Genomic DNA, 20352 nt, shown 5'->3' on the forward strand with positions numbered 1-20352 from the left:
TAACACACGCCTTCCTGATGGCACACCAAACATTAACTTTCGGGGAATCTGTCTCATGTTGCCAGACTTCCTGAGGTTTTTCCGTGCCCCAAATACGACAATTATGACGATTAACTATGCCACTTATGTGGAAAGTGGCTGCATCAGAAAAAGTCAATTTGCCCAGAAGGTCACTGGAATTTTCCATTTTTGACTTCATCACTTGACAGAAGTCTAACCTTGCATAGTAATCTTCTTCTTGCAGCATCTGAATAGTTGTAACTTTGTAAGCATACTTATGTAGCTTCACAGTTAATATCCTGTGCACAGTGGTCTTCGGAATGTTCAGTTCAGCAGACACCCGGCGCACTGATTTTTGGGGATTCTGTTCAAATGCCCTCTCAATTTCAGCCACAGTCTCTTCACTTGCTCGACGTCTCCCAGATCTAGGCTTGTCAAGAATTGAGCCAGTTTCCTTGAATTTTTTCATCCAGTTGTTAATTAAATTTCTGTGGGGAGCTTCCCTCTTATAATGGGAGGCGAATTTTCTTCTTACTGCTGTTGTGGACTTGAGTTCAGCTAACCAGAGAACACAGTTGACTTTTTCTTCAATGTATGCCATCTTCAATCAGAGGGACTAAGGGAAAAAAATGTAATTAATTATAAATTTTTTAGCATTTATAATTCTTAAGTTATTAAAACTACACTCAAGTTTTTTGGGGGGACACCCTGTAGAGATGGGATTCAAAGGTTAGAGGGCTGAGCAGGGTGACCTATAGCCTCCTTTACAACTTTAATTTTCCACGAGCAACATCAGACTCAAAAAAAAACTCATTTGAAATTTATAAGGTTGTATAACCTACCAATATTTTTTAAGTTGGAAATGCTTAACTAGATGAGGAATTAGGCAAAGGACAATAATTGACACACACAGACTTGTTAAATTGTACAAAAAGGAACTGAAAAAAAAAGTGCAATTCCCCAAAGGATCGTATTTAGTTTAGCCTAAAGTGAAACATTCAAAAACATCAACTACATTTAACAGTTCAGGGGGAAAAAACAAAACAAAACCCTGGACTCTGAGGTTTGATTCAGATTCTTATAACATAATACTAACAGCATTGTTAGTTCAAGGGGCTAGACTAAGCACTGCCACAGCTCATATATGGAAAAGCTCTGTCTCAGGAACTGGACGGGCCTGTGATTTCACTGATAGAAGCAATTCCCTAATGAGGAAACCTCCTCAACCAATTCAGGTGTGCACTTTCTCCTCTGAGAGCTGCCTAGAATCCTGGGAAATGAGGTGACTCGTCCTAGGTTTTTTAACATACACAGTATGTACTGTAACCCTGCCACCCAAGTTTGGCTACAAATGTTTCTTTACAGAACCAAGCGGACAAGCATTTTATTAAGTATCTACTATGTGCCAGGAACTAAACTGCTGGGGATGGAAACACACACACTGTTCATGCCCTCAAGGAGCTCACAATCAAGCAGAAAGACAAGATGAAAATAACAATAATCATGTTAGCATTTACGTAACACTTGTGGTCTGCAAAGCCCTTTACAAGTATCTCCTTAGATCCTCACAAGAACCCTGGAAGATGGGTACTATTATTCTATTTTACAGATGATGAATTTGAGGCAAACAAAAGCGAAGTGACTTGACCAAGGCCACACAGCTGGAAAGTGTCCCAAGGTAAATCTGAAATCAGGTCTTCTTGACTTCAGGACCAGCAGTCCACCCACTCACTGTACCTACCTGTCCGGCTGGCCTATCCATCCATCCATTCACCCATCCGCCTACCTACTAATTACATTTCAAGGTAAATACATAGAGCTTTAATGCTTCAAACGTCACTAAGCCCTTCGGAACATCCCGTACAAATGTGCTCGTGTATACGTAACACACATGCATGTCTCTCTGTAGGCAGATGCGTGTGATTGTATTTAACATGTACATAACACCAAGAACATCTACAAATAAAATCGGTATTGCGTGTCTAGGTGTACATGGATACATGTGCACGTGCATACGCCTACATGCATGCATATATACATACACACCACACCGCCGCACCTGCGCTTCCAAGCGTCTATAAACGTACGTCTCTATCTCCCATCCAGGTATTCACACACACACATCCGTGTCTGCCAGTCCACACCCCGCCCCCCCCCACACCTGTCCGGACCCCGGGCCCATTCCGCTCCCGCCCCGGAGGACCAGGCTGGCTGCGGTGGCGGCGAAGGCCGGGGGCCTACTCACCGAGCCCCGGAGCCCGGCGTTGCGCGGAGCAGCCCCCGCCGTAGCCGCGGCCCGCCCGGGCCCATGCCCCCGCCCCGCCGCCCAGCAGGCCGGGCCGGAGGCCGCCGCCGTCGGGAGGAGGGAGCGTCCACGCCCGAGCCGTCCGGCCGGATGGAACGCCAGCGCCGGAACGTTCCGGTGTGAGTGTGTGCGCGCCTCAGCCAATCGCGTGCTCGCCCGCCCCCCGCGGCCGGAGCGAGGCTGGCGGTGGGAAGAGGAAGAAGAACATTCACCCTCCTCCTCCCAGCGCGCGGGCGGGCGGCGGCGGCGGCACCGGGGTCACGAACTCTGACCTTTCACTGACAAAAACAATAACAAACCCCCCCCTCCCCAAACCTCGGCCAAGCCTCCGCCCCCCCCCGCCCCGGGCCCGCACTCCCCCCGGCGGCCCGCTCCCCGCGGCCAAGCAGAAGCTGCTCCCCCCGCCCCCGGCGCCCCTCGCCCGCCCGCCGCCCGCCCGCGGGAAGCGGCCTCCCCGGCCCTCCGTCCCGCCCGCAGCCCGCCCCCGCCGCAGACACGGGACCAGCTTCGGGGTCAGATTCGAAGCCGCTTTGGCGCCAAATCCTGAGGTAAACGGTCGGGGTCGGTGGCGCGGCTCGGCTCGGCCGAGGCCGCTGGCTGCGGAGCGGGGAGGGGAGGGCTCTCGGCCGGGGCCGCCCCGCGCTGGAAGATGGAGGCGGCGACGGCGGCGGTTGAACCCGACCCCTTTACCTTTGCCACGGGGCGGGCGGATGGACGGGCGGGCGGCGGCCGCCGCTTTGCATAGTGGGCCGGGCCGCGCCGGGAGTGCAGGGTCGGGCGGGCACCGCTCGCTTCCTCGGCGGCCTCGCCCGCCAGCCCGCGGCCGGGCCGGGCCCGGGCCGAGCGGAGGCGCCGCTGCGGCCAGGCCGGGCCGGCACGGCGCGGGGGGTGGGCACTGCCGGGGGAATGGCCGCGGCTCCGCCTCACTGTTGGCCCTCCGCCAGCGCCGCCATCTTGTCCTCGGCGGAGATGGCTTCTGGGGTGTGTGGTTTCCCACCCCCGCCCCCCTTCGCGCCCGCCCCCCGCCCCCCTCCCGTTCGCCCCCCGGCACTCTCTCCGGCCTCGGACGGGCCTGGGGGGAGGCGGTCGGGCCGCCGATTTCTAAAGGGCGGGAGAGGCGGCCGAGCTGGAGGGACAAGTGGGAGGGAGGCGGGGCGCTCGGGCGTGACCGGCAGCGTGGCGGGCCAATCGCGGCACGCCGGGAGGAGGGGAGAGGCCGGTGCCCCTCGCTCCCCCCGCCCTGGACGCAGCTGATTGGCCCCGGGCGGAGGGGGTGGGTGGGTCAAGCGGGCGGCTAAGAGCCCTGGGGTTTCTGCTCCCCGCACCGCGTGGGACCGAACGTGCTGGGGGCAGCGTGTGGGGCGCGTGGGGGCGGGGAGCGCGAGACGTTCGGTGCGCGCGCAGCCGGCGCTGTCGGGGGGGCTGTCGGGGGGCTGTAGGGAAGCGTCAGGTGCGTCGGAGGGTGCCCTCGGGGTTGGCGTTCTCGGAAGCTCGTCTCGTGCTTTGAGGCTTGTTTCTGGCGGCGCTGCGGCGGCTCCGAGCCTTGTCTGTGAATGACTTGTCCCGTGGATGCCTTCTGTGGCGTGGCCCGCCCCGCGCCCCGCTGGACTGCGAGCTCGCTGAGGGCAGGCGCTTTGCCCTCTGCCTGGCCCACGTGTGTGCGAGGGGCAAGGCCTCCGGCCGTGGTCACCTGCAGACAGGTGTCAGCCCGGAGAGCGGCCCGTCCCGTCCGAGGAATAGCAAGCGCGCGCTGGTCCGCCCGTGTCTCTCCCAGAGCCTTCTTAAACTTGGGCGAGCGCGGGTCCTCCGGGAAGATGGCAGGTTGTGGTTCGGGCCCAGCCCTGCCTGCGGACCCCTCCTCATCTGAAGGGTGCTGGGGTGGGGCTGGAGGTCCGCCTGCAGTCTTCCTGTGGGCACCTGTCTAGTACGAAGCGTGCGAAGGGGTACGAGGCCGGGTTGGCTTTCTGACCACACTTCGGTACCATTGCCCGAGGAGTAAGCATCCGGATCGGATGGAAGGAGCTGAGAACAAAGTTCATTTCTGACCACGGTGAAACAATGAAATGACATTTCTTAAAAGAGCCGTGTATCTCTTAGGGCAGCACTTCAGCTGGTGGCCAGTCACGGTATCGTGTTTTGTTCTGTGTGACACAAACATTCTGTGGTGTAGAGTTAGAGACCGAAATGTATTCATCTGTCCTTCCTTTAACTTTGGTCATGGATTGCGGGCCCCTCCCCGCCTGGCACAGAGCCTGTGTTCGGTATTTGAGCGCTTCCTTGTCGCTGCCAGGATAGTGGCTTCAGAAGCGAGCTGTGGCCGCGAGCTGCCCGCTCTGCCTTGAGCCCAGCGTCTCCTTCTGGCCTACTTCCGGCTTAGCTCACAGCATGGCGCGTGGAGAAAACCGCAGGATTTGGAGTCAGAGGAACTAGCCCCAAGCCCCAGCGCTCCGTCACCATGCGACCCACCTGTCCTGTAAATTTTCTGGGCCTCAGTTTCCTCCCCTCTGAAATGGGGGTTGTAGAGGTGACCTCTTCTTTGTCCCCTTCCAGCTTCAGATCTGTGATTGTGTAGTTCAGAATCCTAGAACGTTTGGACCAGCTGTCCTCAGTCAAAAGCCAATAAAAGAAGAGTTAGATGTAAGAATCTTTATGTGCTATAAAGAGCATCTTATTCGGAGTTGGTATTCCTGAGTTTAAATCTGGGCTTCTAACACTGCTCCTCTGCGTAGCAGCTGAGAACTCCCTCCCTCACAAGGTGTTTTTGTGTGGTTTTGTTTAGAGATCATTCTTATAGAAAAATATTTTGTAAACCTTAAAGTGCTACAGAAATAAGAACTAGTATTGCAAAAAGTATTGTGGATAATGCAGTATAGACCCAGTGATAGACTATACATTAAACCAAGACCAGCCTAGCTAAATTCAGATTAGTCACATGATGATGATCTTTGTGACCACGGCAACTGTCTAGGACATTCTGCTAAATCATAGAGGTATTGAATCTGTTGGAGGTTCAGAAAGTATTGACATGAATGGAATTAGAGTTTCCCCAATCATGATAACTGGGATGTCATAGTGAAGGGGCAGAGTATCCAATTTTACTTGTACTTAATTTTTTGTGATAATAACAATAGCAAACCTAGTGCTTTAAGCTTTGCAAAGGTATTTGCATATTTTATTCTCATTTGATCTTCCCCATAAGATTGAGTATGACATAGTAGATAAAAGTTGGCCCCCATGAGTTTGGAAGACCTGGGTTTAAGCTGCTTCGCTGAAGTATAGTGTTCTAAGTGTCCCTTCAGCAACTCTCTAAGACTCTAAGTTATAGAATACATACCCAGTGGCATTGTTAAAGGGAGTTTCTTCAGTATGGAATTACCTTTACTAGTGAAATTACAGGCCTGGTCTAAAAAGGAAATATAAACCACTGGACAGGTTTTTTTATCTGCACTTATCTGCTATATAGACAGCAGCTTTATAAGTATGAATGGAGTGATTGTGGGTGCTTTATTATCCATTGGTATCACGGAAGAAAAAAATTGGCTGGAGAGGAACTACCTGGATAATGAGGGCTTCTAGGCTTAGCCCTGCTACCAACTGTAGTAGTGACCTAAAGCAGACTATTTCATAACTTTGGACCCCATGTTCTTCATTTGTGTCTATGAATGTGCTGAAGTAGATGGCTTTTACCAGCTTTAATAGTCTGTAATTCTACGAGGAAGGACAGTTATATTTAAGTATCTGTATATAGTGTGTGTATATATATATATATATTATATAAGTATTTAAGTATAAATATATAAGTATTTCTGAAAGTCATTAGGAGTAAGTGGTTATAATGAATTAAGTTTTTGTTAGATAAAAAGGCAAATCTTTCCATTATAGATTCAATACAGAGGTATAATCTTACATAATGAGACCTGGTTATAAATGTATATTGTTTTCACTATGAAAAAAGAGTAATAAAGAGCTACATAAAAAGCTGTTATGTATATACACTAAAATTCATAGAATAAGTTAAATGACAAAGTAGCTGACATTCAAAGTTTGCAAAGGGCTACATGTACTCTAACATTTGAGACTTATCAGCAATATTGTGAGGTATTGTTATCCCCATTTTTCAGATGAAGAAACTGAAGCTTAGGTTCACTCCAGGCGCTCTGTTCCATTACACTGTCTCCCTTAGAGATTAGAATTTGGATCTCTGGAAGCATGAAAGCAACCACTTAGATAAAAGTGCTCCTAACTAAGGTCAAGCACAGTTCCTTTGTTAGTCCCTTATTCATCCATTTAAGTGACTTCATTAATCATGTATGGCCGTAAAAGATTATATAAGTATATATGGCAGTAGGCTGGAGATGTAGCCAAGGAGATAGTTTTTCTGTACATAACCATGAGCTGAGTAAGAAGACAATGCTAAGAGAACTGAGGAGGGAGTGTACTCCAAGTATAGAGACAGCCAGAACAGATACAGGGAATGGGAACTGGAGTGTCTCATGTGAACAACAGCAAGAAGGACAGTTTGACTGGGAAGAGTAGACAGGCTAGGAGTAAAGAACTGCAGGAGCATTTGTGAGAGGGTCAAAGCAAGGAATCCAATTAGAAGTCTGTTGAGTAGTCTAGGCAAGAGGTAATATGAGCCTGAGTAAAGAAAAAGGGGTGCTTATAAAAGATGTGGAGGGAAGTGGATGTAACGAAATTGACAGCTTGCATAGGGGAGATGTAGGAGAGTGAGGAATTGGGAACGATAGATGGTTTATAAGCAAGGACTATTGTGTCCTTATCAAAAATAGGGAAATGTGAAGGGTGTAGACTTAGGGAGGTGAGTTTGAGATGTCCTATTTGAAATGTTCATTAGACCAAGAGGTACCAGTGGAGTCCAGTAGAGAAAACAGCACCATGATAGTTCAACTCATTGTGGTTGTGTGTGGTTTGTTCTTCATTCTCTAGGAGGACCATGAGATTAGGGAGATGATCACATGACTTGCAGTTGACTTTGATTTGAGTGAGGGAGGGCTATGCAAAGTCACCAGCCTCTCGATGAAATTAAGTGAGATGTGTAGAGAAAGAAGAGATACTTAAGATGCACATTGGGTATACTCACAATTAGTAGTCATGATATGAATGATTAAATAGCCTAGGAGACTGAGAAGGAACAGATAACCAGAAAAGAAATGTCACAGAAACTCAAAGAAGGTAATCAACTAGTCGCCCAGTAAACATTTATTAAGTGCCTGCTAGTGTAAGGCACTGGGGTTACAAAGAAAAGTGAGTAAAAGATAGACCCTCTTCTTAGTGTAATGGGAGAGACAAATGCAAACAACTACAAATAAACTATATATAGGATCCAGTGTGTGTGTTTGTCCTTTGTTGCCAAGAAAGACCATGCCATCAGAGAAATAATGACATGACTTGCACTTGACTTTGTTTTGCGTGAGGGAGGGCTGTGCAGGTCACCAGCCTCACTTCTCCAGAGCCATCTGAATCCAGTGACGAGATATTCACCAGGATGACTGGAGATGACCCAGAATATATAGGATAAACTGGAAATAACAGAAGACATAAGAATTAAAATTAAAATTCAGTCTTGAAGCTAGTCAGAAAAATTGGTCTCCCTTGAAATGCTACAAAAAAATCAAGAATAACCATTGAGAATAGGTCATTGGATATGGCAATTAAGAAATCATTGGTTATTATGGAGAGAGCATTTTTAGTTGAGATGTGAGATCAGAAAGCTAGATTCTTCAGGGATGAGAAACCTGTAGCCTTGGGGCCTGCAAGGGGTTAGGAACTGAGTTAGGAAGAGAAGTGGGCAATGTGTGGAGACAGCTCCTTTTTTTTTTTTTCTCATAGGAATTTAGCTGTGCGTAAAAAGAGGAGATAAAGGATCATAGTTCGAGAGCATAATACGGCCTACTGAAGATTTTTTAATAATGGGAAAGACTTGTGTGTTTTTGTAAGCAGTAAGGCAGGATCAATAGAGAAGAGATTGAAGGTAAGCATGAGAATAGGAATAATTGTGAGGTCAGTTTGAAGGAGAAGATGGAGGGCATGAGATGGGATCAAAAATACATGTAGAGGAGTTTGCCCTGGTAAGGAAGGTCATCTTTTCATCAGAGATTGGAGTAAAGGAAGAGAGAATGGGGGTAGATGTTAAGGCATAACCTTTAAAGCACTTAATAGAAATGCGTCTGGATCAGTTCTTCACAGTTCAGCTGCCAATGCCAGTCAGGAAATCTGACCTACCGAATTTTGGGCCTGGTCAGATTTAGCTGCAGATGAAGAGAGGCCAGTGTAGATATGCAGTGTTCCCTATCTTACTTTCTCCAGATTGAGTATGCTCTCCCTACTGGTATGGAGCAAAGTATAGAACAACCAGAAATTGTTTTAAAGCCGTTCAGCTTTGCTGTTCATTTTAAGTAAGCCCCCATGAAAGAGGCATAGTAGAGCAACGGAGAGTATGGTATTAGAGATCAGATAACTTGCATTTGAGTCCTGACCATTACCTCTGACCATAGCTAAGTAAACCCGCTTTATGTCAGTTTTCTTTTCTATAACATGAGGAAGTTAAACTATAAGACCTAGCTAAGGTTCCTTCCCGCTCTAAGTCTATGTTACTATGATCCTATATGTAGTGAAGGAAGCGAGCTTGGGAGGGGAGAGGTTCTTACAGAGATAACTGAGGTTCATAATTTATAATTAACTATAACGCAATTACAAGTCATTGATGAATTGACATAACAAAATTACTCTTGTGTATTTTAAAGTTCACATATTAAATCTTATTATAATAAGTATCTATTATAGAAGTCAGCTAGATTTGGGGTATGACCTAGAGGCAGAGGGTGGTCAAGATAATAGCTATAAACCTCTTTGGCCAGTATATTTGTAATTGTTCTTTCTCCATGTCAAAGCAAAATAACAAGAAACAAATGTACAAATTTAATTGTAAGTAATATTAGTAGATAGATTATGGCTTTAAGGCAAGTAGTATATCAAGTTAGTGTACATTTCTTAAAATGTCTGGGTTTGATTCTCTTGATTCTCTCTTAGGGGGTCCAAGTTCAAGAAAAACAAAACCTTTAAGCCCCAAGAGAAAGACTGTCATCTATGACTGTTATGACTTTTTGTATAACGGGGATACAAAATCCTATGACAGAGTAGCTGGAGATAGGGTACATCAGTGTGTCTTCTTCCTCCTCTCCCACCCCATCCACTCCAATTGTTGTGTGAATGGTTGCGATCGTTTTCCAAATCATTAGAAGTTGTCCTTGTTTGAAGCACTTCAGAGCTTGTTGCTTGAAAATTCTTAGATGTAGATTTTGTCTTTATGGATTATTTGTTATGATCTGAAGCAGTTTTGATTTGTTACTTTAACTAGATTTGTCTGACTTGCAAAAATCATGTTTATTTGGTTATCATCATAGAAAAACCATGTTACTATAGGAAGTTTTTAAAAATATGTAATAAAATAAAGGTTCTTTTAGAAAAAGTCTAGTAAATGTAATGTTTTTGTTGAATTGGTACAGTACAAATCTTGTTTTTATAAATTATAAATAAATGTGAAACTGTTGTGATATTTTGTCTTGCAGTCCAGTTGTGAATTGTTCAAAAATCGGATATTTGGCTAACTGAACTTTTTTTATAATGTAAAACAATTTATTTAGTTATCAGAACAACTGTATTCACAGTGGCTTTGGTATTTATAGTTTTTCATCTCTAAAAATTGATTGGCAAACAAAGGTAGCACAGAGCGTATCTATTTGGGCATTGAGTATATTTAGAAACATTTGTGACTCAAGTGTTTTCAGTGCAAGAACAGCAACCTTATGTGAAATCAGGAGAGCTGGGCTCTAGTCTCACCTCTGCCAATAACTGCTACTAACAGTGTGTCCCTGGGCAAGTCACTCTACCACTTTCCCCTGTTGTTTCATCTGTAAAACAAAGGAGGTTGAATTAGATCGCTGGTTCTTAACCTTTTTATTTGTCATGGACTGATTTGACACTCTTACCCCTTCTCATAATAATATTTTTAAATGCATAAAATAAAATACACAGGACTGTAAAGGAAACCAGTTTTATTGAAACACAATATTTCCAAAACAATTTTTTTAATACTTAAAAAAAAAAAACAACAACTTTCCCAACCCTCAAGTTAAGAACTCCTGAATTAGATAATTGCTGATGTCTCTGGTGATTGTAAAACCCTTTGGGTTTTTGGTACTTTTATTCAGGTCTTACAGCTGATCATAATGTTAAAATCTAGCTTGTCCCAAGGGTTGTTTTCTTTTTTCTTTTTTAAATATGTATTTATTTTGTTAAATATTTCCCAATTACATGTAAAAATATTTAAATCATTTTTAAAAATTTTGAGTTCAAAATTCTCTCCTCTCTCTCCAGCTCCTCCTTCCTCCTTAAGAAGGCAAGCAATTTGATATCAGTTATATGTGTGAAGTCATGTAAAGCATGTTTCCATGTTAGCCATGTTGCAAAAGAAAACACAAACAAAGAAATAAAAAGAAAGTATTTTTAAAAAGCTTGCTTCAGTTCTCATTCTGAATTCATCAGTTCTCTCTCTGGAGGTGGAGAGCAGTTTTTCATCACCGGTCCTTTGAAGTTACCTTGGATCATTGTCTTGATGGAGCAATTAAGTTGGTCATCCTTACAGTATTGCTGTTACTGTGTACTGTGTTCTCTTGGCCTGCTCGTCCTACTTTTCATGAGTTTTTTCAAAGTCTTCCCTGGTTAAGGGCTGTGTTTTCAAAAAAGATAAGTATGGAGGAAGGAATCCATTGGTAGACCTTGTAATCCCTCTTTAATTCTGGCTAACCAAAAGTAAAAAGCAAGGTTTGGAAGGCAAATCTCAAAGCTTAGATTCTGAACCAGGATTCACGTCTTTCAGAAGGTGAGACTGGAGGAGGATTCATAGGGAATCCCAGCACAGCTTTAGTATTTGATCACAAGTTGTCTTTCTGAAATTACATGTACATTTTAAATATGTTCTGCATCTTCTTCTCTCCATATTTTAGTTCATAGATTATTTTATCAATTGTCTATATAAACCACATCAACTGATAGCCATGTAGTGCCTGTCACAATACAAAGAACAATAACTGCTCCAGAACTAGAATCTTGGTTATGTAAACCAGGCTTTCAAATTATACAGTTATGATTAAAGTAATTGGATTTAGAGGTGGTTTAGATATCTAGGCTTCAGTTTCCTCATTTGTAGAATAATAAGGGGGTTAGACAAGACAAGTCTCAAAGATCTCATTCAGTTTTTAACATTGGTTTTATCCTTTGAACATAATAAATGGAATATCTCAAGATTTCAGATACAAAAATTGTCAAGGTTCCTTTTTTCCTCTCCCTGGCTATTAATAATTACATTATTCTAATGTTTATAAAGAGGAATTATGTAAGGGCACTAACAGTTTACAATCACAACAATTGAAATAACACAATGTCTTATTCATGTCAAGAAGTTCTCTCAAAGAACACTGGGCAAAATGGTCATGGAGCATTTCTGGCTTATTTGACTAAAGGAAATTCTGTACAAGGGCTCAGTAAATCTTAAAGTAGTCTAATATGAGCCATAGTTTTTGTTTGAGAGGCAGCAGAGTGCTGGAATTGGAATCAGAAGAGACCAGAGTTCAAATTCTCCTTCTGATATGTACTATGTGACCCCAGGCAGTCAATAAACATTGAAGTGTGTATCATGTGTTATGCTCCATGCTAGCCACAGAGATTGTCTTGGGTTGGCTTTCTTTTCCCTTTGTACTATTTTCACTTGGTGATTTCATTAGTTTCCATGAATTTAATGATTCTTAAATCTGTGTATTTGGCCCTAATATCTCTGTTAACTTCCGGTATCACATCTTCAAGTGCTTATTAGATATCTCCAGGATGTCCCATAGACATATTAAAATCGTCATGTCCAAAACAGAATTTGTTCTCTTTCCCCAAAAACCTTCCCTTCTTCCTAACTTCCCTGACTTTGGAGGGTGCTACTGTTCTTCCCAGGTTCAAAACTTGGATTTATCCTAAACTTCTCATTCTCCCCAATATCTACCTTCATAATACTTCTCAGATATGCCATCTCCTTCATTTGACTCTTCCTTCTGGTTTTTCCCTTTTTTTCTGATTCTTTCAAACATGACTAATATGGAAGTATGTCTAACATGATTGTACATGTATAACCTATATCAGAATCTATATCAAATTGCTGTCTGGGGGGGAAGAGAGGAAAATCTGGAACTCAAAATCTTATAAAAAAATGAATATTGAGAACTTATCTTTACATGTAATTGGAAAAAAATACTATTAAGCATGGGGGGAGGAGGGAGAGAAGATATGTTTTAGTTCTTTTCAGAGTTTTAAGCTCCATCAAGGTAGAGGCCATGTCTTGTAACAGCATTTAGCATGCTACCTTGAGCATAGTGGGCTTTTAATAACTGAACTGCACAATGAATTTATTTGTGACATTTGATTCTTCAGTACTGCCTGGGTGATAAGATAATACATATCTTAAAGATGTAGATTTAACCCAGTAAAGTGGAAGTAAGGGAATCAAACCTAGGCCTGGAGGAGATTGGGTTTCCAGCCTCCTGGCTTTCACTAATGTATTGTTATAGCCATGGACAAGTCATTTCACTTTGTTAGGCACAAGGTTCCTCAACTATAAAATGGGAAAGGGGTGGACTTTATGTTCTCAGAGATTTCTTCATTTCTAATAGTTGCTGTGTCACAATGGAAAGTTACAGTAGCTGGTAATGAAAGCTCTCAGCTGTATTCACATTAAAAACTAGCCCTTGCTATCAAAATTATCTGCTACTGGCTAGGAAATAGAAAGGTAGATCAGTGGAACAGAGTAAACATACACAGTAGTAAGTGATTATAATAACGTTGTGTTTGACAAGTATAAAGATTGAAGTTTTGGGGATAAGAATTCATTATTTGGTGAAAATTGTTGGGAAAGTTGGAAAGTAGTCTGGCAGACTAATATCTTAAACCATTTAGCAAGACATGGTCAAAACAGATACATGACTTACATATAAGGGAAGATAACAAGAAAATTAGAAGAACATGGAACCATATTACTATCAGACTAAAGTATAGGAGAACAATTTATGTGTAAATAAGATATAGAGAGCATTTTAAAGTGTAAAATGTATAATTTTGATTATACTAAATTAAAAAGATTGTGTATAAATAAAACCAGTGTAGCTAAGATTAGAAGGAAAGCAGAAAATTAAGAAAATAATTTTCATAGTCTCTGAAATAAAGGTCTCATTACTCAAATATATAAAGAACTTTGTCAGATTTGTAAGAGGAGTTATTCCTCAAATTGATAAATGGTCAAATCAGAACTATATATAGTTATATGAAAAAAATGCTCTAAATCATTGTTGATTAGAGAAATGCAAATTAAAACAACTTTGAGATAACATCACGTTGGCTAAAATGATATACGACCTTCAATTGGGAATGGCTAAATAAGTTGTGGTAAGTGATTGTGATGGAATACAACTGTCCTATAAGAAATGACGAACTTGTTAAGCTTAGAAAAACATGGAAAGGCTTGCATGAAATAATGACAAGTAAAATGAATAGTACCAAATAAACATTGTACATAGTAACAGAAATTTTGTCCCAAGAACATCTTTGAGTGACTAATTAATCTTGAGTATCATAAATACTTAAACCAGCTACAAAGGACTTAGGAAGTAAAATGCCATCTACTGCCAGACAAAGAACTGATCAGTAGAAGTATGTAAAATAATGGTGTGTGGGTATGTTTAATTGTAGGGTGGAGGGAAGGGAGGAAAAAAATTTAAAAGTGCACAACAGAACAAAAGAAAACTTTGGAAGCACAGAAATGCTGGTAGCTTTGAAAACAATATTTAATATGTATTATGTAGTTCTTTAAAAAAAAGAAATGAAAATTCATGGTTTTGTATTGAATCTTTATGTTGTGCTGTGTACATGGAAAGGTGGAGGGTTTTTTGGGTTTTTTTTTTATATTAAAGTTCAAAATAAATAAAAAAGGAAAAATTGAGCCTTTGTTTACATATGTTTTTCTTCCTTTTGCTCACCTTTTACCACCCCATTATGCTACAATGACAGATTTTCTCCAAATAGTTATTTTGGTATCAGCTGAAAAGAATAATGATGGAACACTTGTTTGCTCACAGGCCAGTGAAGGTGACCAAATACTTTTATACAGAGATTATAGTCTCTTACTGGCCTTCACTTTACTTCTCATGAAATATCCATATAATTACAGGTTACCTGATGAGTAGATATCTAATCTTTTCTGATGACAAAATTTACCCATATGGGAAGGTAGGTACCAAATCCAAATGTTTTAATATATAAATACACTTCACAACAGTATGTCTTTGTCTATAAAGATGTATTTGGTTTCACGGGTGTAAGATATTCTCTCCACTATTGCAGAGCACAGCACCCCATCCCACCCATGCTCATCTTAGCTAATGGTCTTTGGAAGCTGTTCTGGCTGAAAAGTTTTTCACCAGGCCTTGCAGCTTGAGCCTCAGAACTTACCTACGGTAGTTCTCCATCCACACCTACACAGTGCATTACCTGACTATATTTGAAAACCTTTCGAAGTTGTATATGTGGAAGAAGGGGTTTAGCATGAACAAATGGTATTGAAAAGCCTATTATTGATCATTTGCATATGGATCTTTTGGGGAGGACAAATAGCCATCATATTTCTCAGGTGGAGTTGTCTCACGATTTTCTTTAATTCCTTTTTGCTTTATCATGTAGCCTATGTTGATTTTTTTTTTTTTTTTGCACCTTTGATCTCAGTCTAATAGTATAGTGTTAGGTTGCTGTTGTGTTTGTCCTTCATTTTTGAAATGGACCATGACATCAAGGAAATGATGACATGACTTGCAGTTGACTTTGATTTGAGGAACAGAGAGCTGTACAAGGTCACCAGCCTCACTTTCTCCTCCAGAGCCATCAGAGTCCAGTGACCAGATATTCATCAGGACAACTGGACATGGCCCAGGATGCAAAGGGAGATCCTGGAGACCCTGGCGCTTAGGTTAAAGCCTTTTCAGGTTTTCATTTTGAAGTAAGGCTCATTTAGTGAATCGCCCTCTTTAAGAAGTGAGTCTAGGAATGGCCCATTTAATTAAAAAACAATGAAAATGGGAGGGGAGGCCCCTCAGGGTTGCTGGTCGAAAGAGAAACAGTTACTATTGACATTCACTGAGCCAGAAGGGCCCAAAATATGGCAGTAAAATGGTGCTTGGGCAGGGGCCTATTGTGGTCCAATATGTGAGCAACTTGTGTCCTCATTTCCCTGATGTCATGGTCCTCTTCGAAAACAAAGGACAAACACAACCTGTGAGTAGTCTAAGCTGCCAGAATGGGGACCCAGCCAGTTGGGTAACTCAGCTCATCCTCTTTCTTTCCCTCTCCAATCCAAAAGAAGGTAAATTTTGATGGCTGGAAGCTGCCCAGTTAACTTGGGGCTTACTGGCTAGATTCTTCCCTCCCTCCGTTCCTTCCTTCCTTCCTTCTTTCCTTCCTTCCTTCCTTCCTTCCTTCCTTCCTTCCTTCCTTCCTTCCTTCCTTCCCTTCCTCCCTCCCTCCTTTCTTCCTTCCTCTCTCCCTCCCTCCCTTTCTATCTCTCTCTCTCCTCCCAAACCATAAACCCATTTTACTCTGGAGTGTAGTGTTAAATGTGGCCATGAAAAGTTGGGGAATCAAGGCTCGTCATTTCCGAGGTAATTCTCACCCCTCTCCCTTTGTATAGCTTCCAGAGCAATTGAGGGAACCTGCCCTCCCTTTTCTGCAAAAATGTGGTTTGCAGATCCACTGTGTAGCATGAGGAGAGTCCAGTTAAAATGTTTTCATCTTAGGGGGCAGTCTGTCACCCTTACCAGAACCACCTGTCTCTCCATAGAAACTTCCTTCCAACTCTTCCTCTCTTTCCTTTGAGACTTCTCTGTCTCCCCAATTCCTGCATTTTCCAGGTGGTGAGGAAAGCCTCTGAAAGGTCAGTGGCACTGTTGTGTCAGTGCTCCACCTCTTTCTGAGGGCTCTTCATAGAGAATGGACTCCATTCTTTCTTCTCATCATACCCTTCGATACCATGTTTTCTTTTATAATTACATCACGATTCCTTTGAGGAACAGGACTCTATCCTTTATTTTTATAAGATGATGTCATAGAGTTGTGACATGACATTTTCAAAAAAAGAACTGGAAAATACTGTGGAAATTATTCTAGTCTACTCAATTGATAACATTTAAACATCTCTGTTGAAAGATTTACTACAAATAGCAGTTTTTTTAATCATTTAGAAGGTGCATCTTCCTATTTATTAATTTTTTTGTTCATTGTTTTTAAAACTGCTTCTGGAGTTGCTATTGTTAAAGCTTAAGGCTGATGTTTGAGGCAGAAAAGTCTTCGGTGAAATCAGTATTATTCATAATCATTGTGAGAAAAGGTCAGCTTGTTCCTATGGGTAATCCCTGGGAAGAAAGTGTCTTATTTATTACTAGCAAAAGAAGAGAGAATGGAGAAGTATAGACGGGAAGAAGATTAATTCTTTTTCCAGTTAAGATAGTTTTTAAAAGAAAATGTTCTTAAAAATAATTTGGTTAGGTTACGTTTTTTGTTTTCCTGGGGTGAAGCATGAAATAGAGTAAAAAACTGTTTTGGCCTGTCTCATGCATTGAGGTCAGTTTTTACCTTTGCATTAGCAAAGCTTTTTCACCTACTACCATTTTTACTATCATCCTTTTTTCCTATTAAATTGGTTAATTAGCTTGACTGTTATATTAGATGATTTCAATTTTGTTAGTTTAGTGCATATTTTTCTCCACTCAGTTTATTTAAGTAGATCCCTTCCTCATTTTACACGTAAAACAGAAAATTTCTGTCATATTAATATATAGCTCTACAGCTACTCATTCTACAATGAGTTGATTATTGTCATAACATAGCATAACTTATGAAACGATAAAACAAAAATATAATTTCTACTGAAAAGATTTTGCTTGTTTGAGAAACTACTGCCTTATAACATTATTTTTGTTGTTTGTTACATGTGCATAATAGAATAATTTCTGTTAAGTTTATTAAATAAATATATATCACTCACTATGTGCAAAACCGTCCTAAATACTTCAGAATATTCAGAAAGCATAACAGAGTGCCTGTAAGTCTGGAGTCTTACAACCAGTTAGGTGAGAGAAGGTGCATACAAAGCAGCACCTTTCCCTCCCCAAAGTTCTCATGGTAGTGTCCAAAGCTCTCTCCTTTGCATTTCTTCCATTCTCCCTTTTGTGGTAGTTATTTGTGTACTTGTTTTGCCTTAAAGCCTCTATAGTATATATACCTTGGTGTCTGCAGGACCTTAGTGCCTTGTACACAGTAGGCACTTAAATGTTTTTGAGTTGAAATTATTGAATCACATCTATAGAAATATCATGTAAGTGCTCCATGTTATGTATCCTATAGGAGTTAAAAGTAAGGAGAGGGCTCTTCTGGCTGAGATGATCAGGCAAGTCTTCATAAAAGAGTAGGTAGGGATTTGAACTGAGTCTTGGGAGAACGTAGAGGTTTCTAAAATCAGAGATGGGAGGGAAGGCATTTCAGATGGAGTAAATATATTGCATGAGTGAATCATGAATGGGAGGCAGTAATTAATATAGCAGTCTATTGGGGAAGAGTAGGAGCATAGCATGCTTGAGGGCAGTGGGAGGAAGGCCACAAGATGAAAGAACTGTGAGTTCTGGACAAGGTTTGTGTGAAGGGCCTTGAGCAGAGTTGATGATGATGAGATGATCAGATCTGTGCTCAAGGAAGTTTAGAAAAGAGAAAGGCTGGAAATGGCAAAACCCCTTTACTACAGTTCCCCAGAGAGGGCCTCTGACATCTTGTCCAACCCTGAGCTTTTGTGATAGTATGGAAGCACTGAAAATAGATTAGGGATATGTGCAAAAAAAATAATTCAGAGGTAGGTGCTAGAGGAGAACTGACTGCATGTGAAGAGTGTGGGAGGGGGAAGAGTCCTAGATAGCACCATGGTTTCAGACAGGCATGAATAGGTGGGTTAATGATATCACTGTAAAGGAGTTAGCCAGTGATTGTTTTGACAGAAAGAGCACGTCCAAAATAGAACTTAGTCATTGAAGTTGTTGGTAGTTCGTATAGGTGGAAGTGACATATAGGTAGTTTAAGATTGGAGCCTAAAACTTAAGGGAAGGAACAGAACTGGAAGCCACAATGATGACTTAGTTTAGTCATGAATACTAGTTTTCCAGTGAAGAGAATAGAGAAAGTTCATCTAACCCAACAAGCAATTATTGGGCACCGCCTGTTGTAGCCGCTGGATTTACAGAGACAGAAGCCAAGCAGCTCTGACCTTTGTGAGTTTATATTCCAATGGAAGAGACAATATGAACACACATATAAAACATACAGTGTGTATATGTGTGCAGATACAGGAGCCAGGCATGGGGCCACAGGCCTGTAATCACAACTCCAAGAAGGACTGAGGCTGGTAGATCTCAAGTGTGGATTACATCCTGGGTCCTCTATACTGCTTCCCTCGGTGATCTGATTAGCGCCCACGGATTTAATTGCCATCTGTATACTGATGATTTTCAAATGTCTTTCCTGCTGTATCTCTCTGCTGACCTCCAATGTCTCATTTCCAGCTGTCTTTCAAATGTCCCGAATTGAATGTCCAATAGACAACTTAAACTAAACATGTCCAAAACAGAACTCATTCTTTTTCCAAAACTCTCTTCACTTCCTACCTTCCCTATTATTGTAGAGGGCAATACCATCCTCCAGCCCCTCAGGCTCACAGACTAGAAGTCAAACTGGATTCCTCATCATCTCTTATCACCCATATGCAAGCTGTTTACAAGGCCTGTCCATTTTCCCTCTTTTCTCCTCTGACACTGCACTTCCTCATCACCTCTCACCTGGATTAGTTCAGTATCTGATAGGGGGGTTGCCTACCTCTTCCACCCCAGCCTGTCCTTCATTCAGCTACCAAATTGATCTTCCTAAAACACAGGTTTATGTCATGTCATTCCTATTTTCCTCCAGGAACAAATACAAAACGCTCTGTTTGGCATTCAGCGACTAACTAACCTAGCCTTCTACCTTTCCAGTCTTATTACTGGAATCCCCAACACATACTCTTCAATCCAGTAACACTGCTCTCCTGACTGTCTCACGAATATGACATTCCATCTCTCAATTCTGGGCATTTTCTCTGACTGTTCCCCCATGCTTGAACATTCTCCCTTCTCTTCTCCAACTACTGACTTCCCTGGTTTCCTTTAACTCCTAACCAAAACCCCACTTCTACAGGAAGCCTTCTCCAACCCCTTAATTCCATTGCTTTCCCTCTTTTAATTATTTCCTGTTTACCCTTGACATAACTTACTTTGTATATAGTTGCATGTTGTTTCCCCAGTTAGATCGTAAGATCCTTCATGTATCCCCAGAACTTAGCACATTGCTTGGTATATGATAGGTGCTTAATAAGGGTTTATTGATTTAATTCTGAGCTGCCCTGGATCATACTGATCCTGTATACATTTGACATTAATATGGTGAATACTGTTAAGTAGAAAGATCAGCCTAATGAAGAGCCCCTGCATTTCTAGCCTGATTGAGATAGAGCTGTCCAAGCCTATTGCTGCTACTCCTGAATAAGGTGATGGTGATAATACAAGAAAACCTTGAGGAAATAAAGGTACTAGGAAAGGCTTCAGATGATACTTTAGTTGAATATTGTGGGAAATGAGGGAAGGAATCTCTTATTTATTTTTACCTTACAGATAATCATCCAGCCTCTACATAAAACATCCCTAGAAACAGGGAGCTCACCACCTAATAAAGCAGCCAGTTCAATAGCCTCAAGTTCCTAGAAACCTTATTTTGATCAGAAAACTTTGTATACTTAGCCCAGTGTCTGGGACATAGTAGATACTTAATAATGCTAATCGACTAACTGACTAGTTCTGCCTTTAAGAACTGTA

General features: G+C 42.1%; 1 protein-coding gene across 4 annotated transcripts in view; it reads left to right on the top strand.

Moving 5' to 3' along the window:
• Positions 1-2478: 2478 nt before the first annotated feature.
• Positions 2479-20352, top strand: part of NR2C2 (nuclear receptor subfamily 2 group C member 2) — a 116989-nt gene continuing 99115 nt past the window's right edge. The window contains exon 1 of one of the 4 annotated variants that reach the window (XM_072598394.1): positions 2479-2853. The gene's annotated coding sequence lies outside the window, so the exon portion shown is untranslated. The remainder of the gene's footprint in view (positions 2854-20352) is intronic. The other 3 variants (XM_072598393.1, XM_072598395.1, XM_072598392.1) reach the window with 3 other exon arrangements.

The sequence above is a fragment of the Notamacropus eugenii genome, chromosome 3 (assembly GCF_028372415.1).
Source record: "Notamacropus eugenii isolate mMacEug1 chromosome 3, mMacEug1.pri_v2, whole genome shotgun sequence".
Classification (NCBI taxonomy): Eukaryota; Metazoa; Chordata; class Mammalia; order Diprotodontia; family Macropodidae; genus Notamacropus; species Notamacropus eugenii.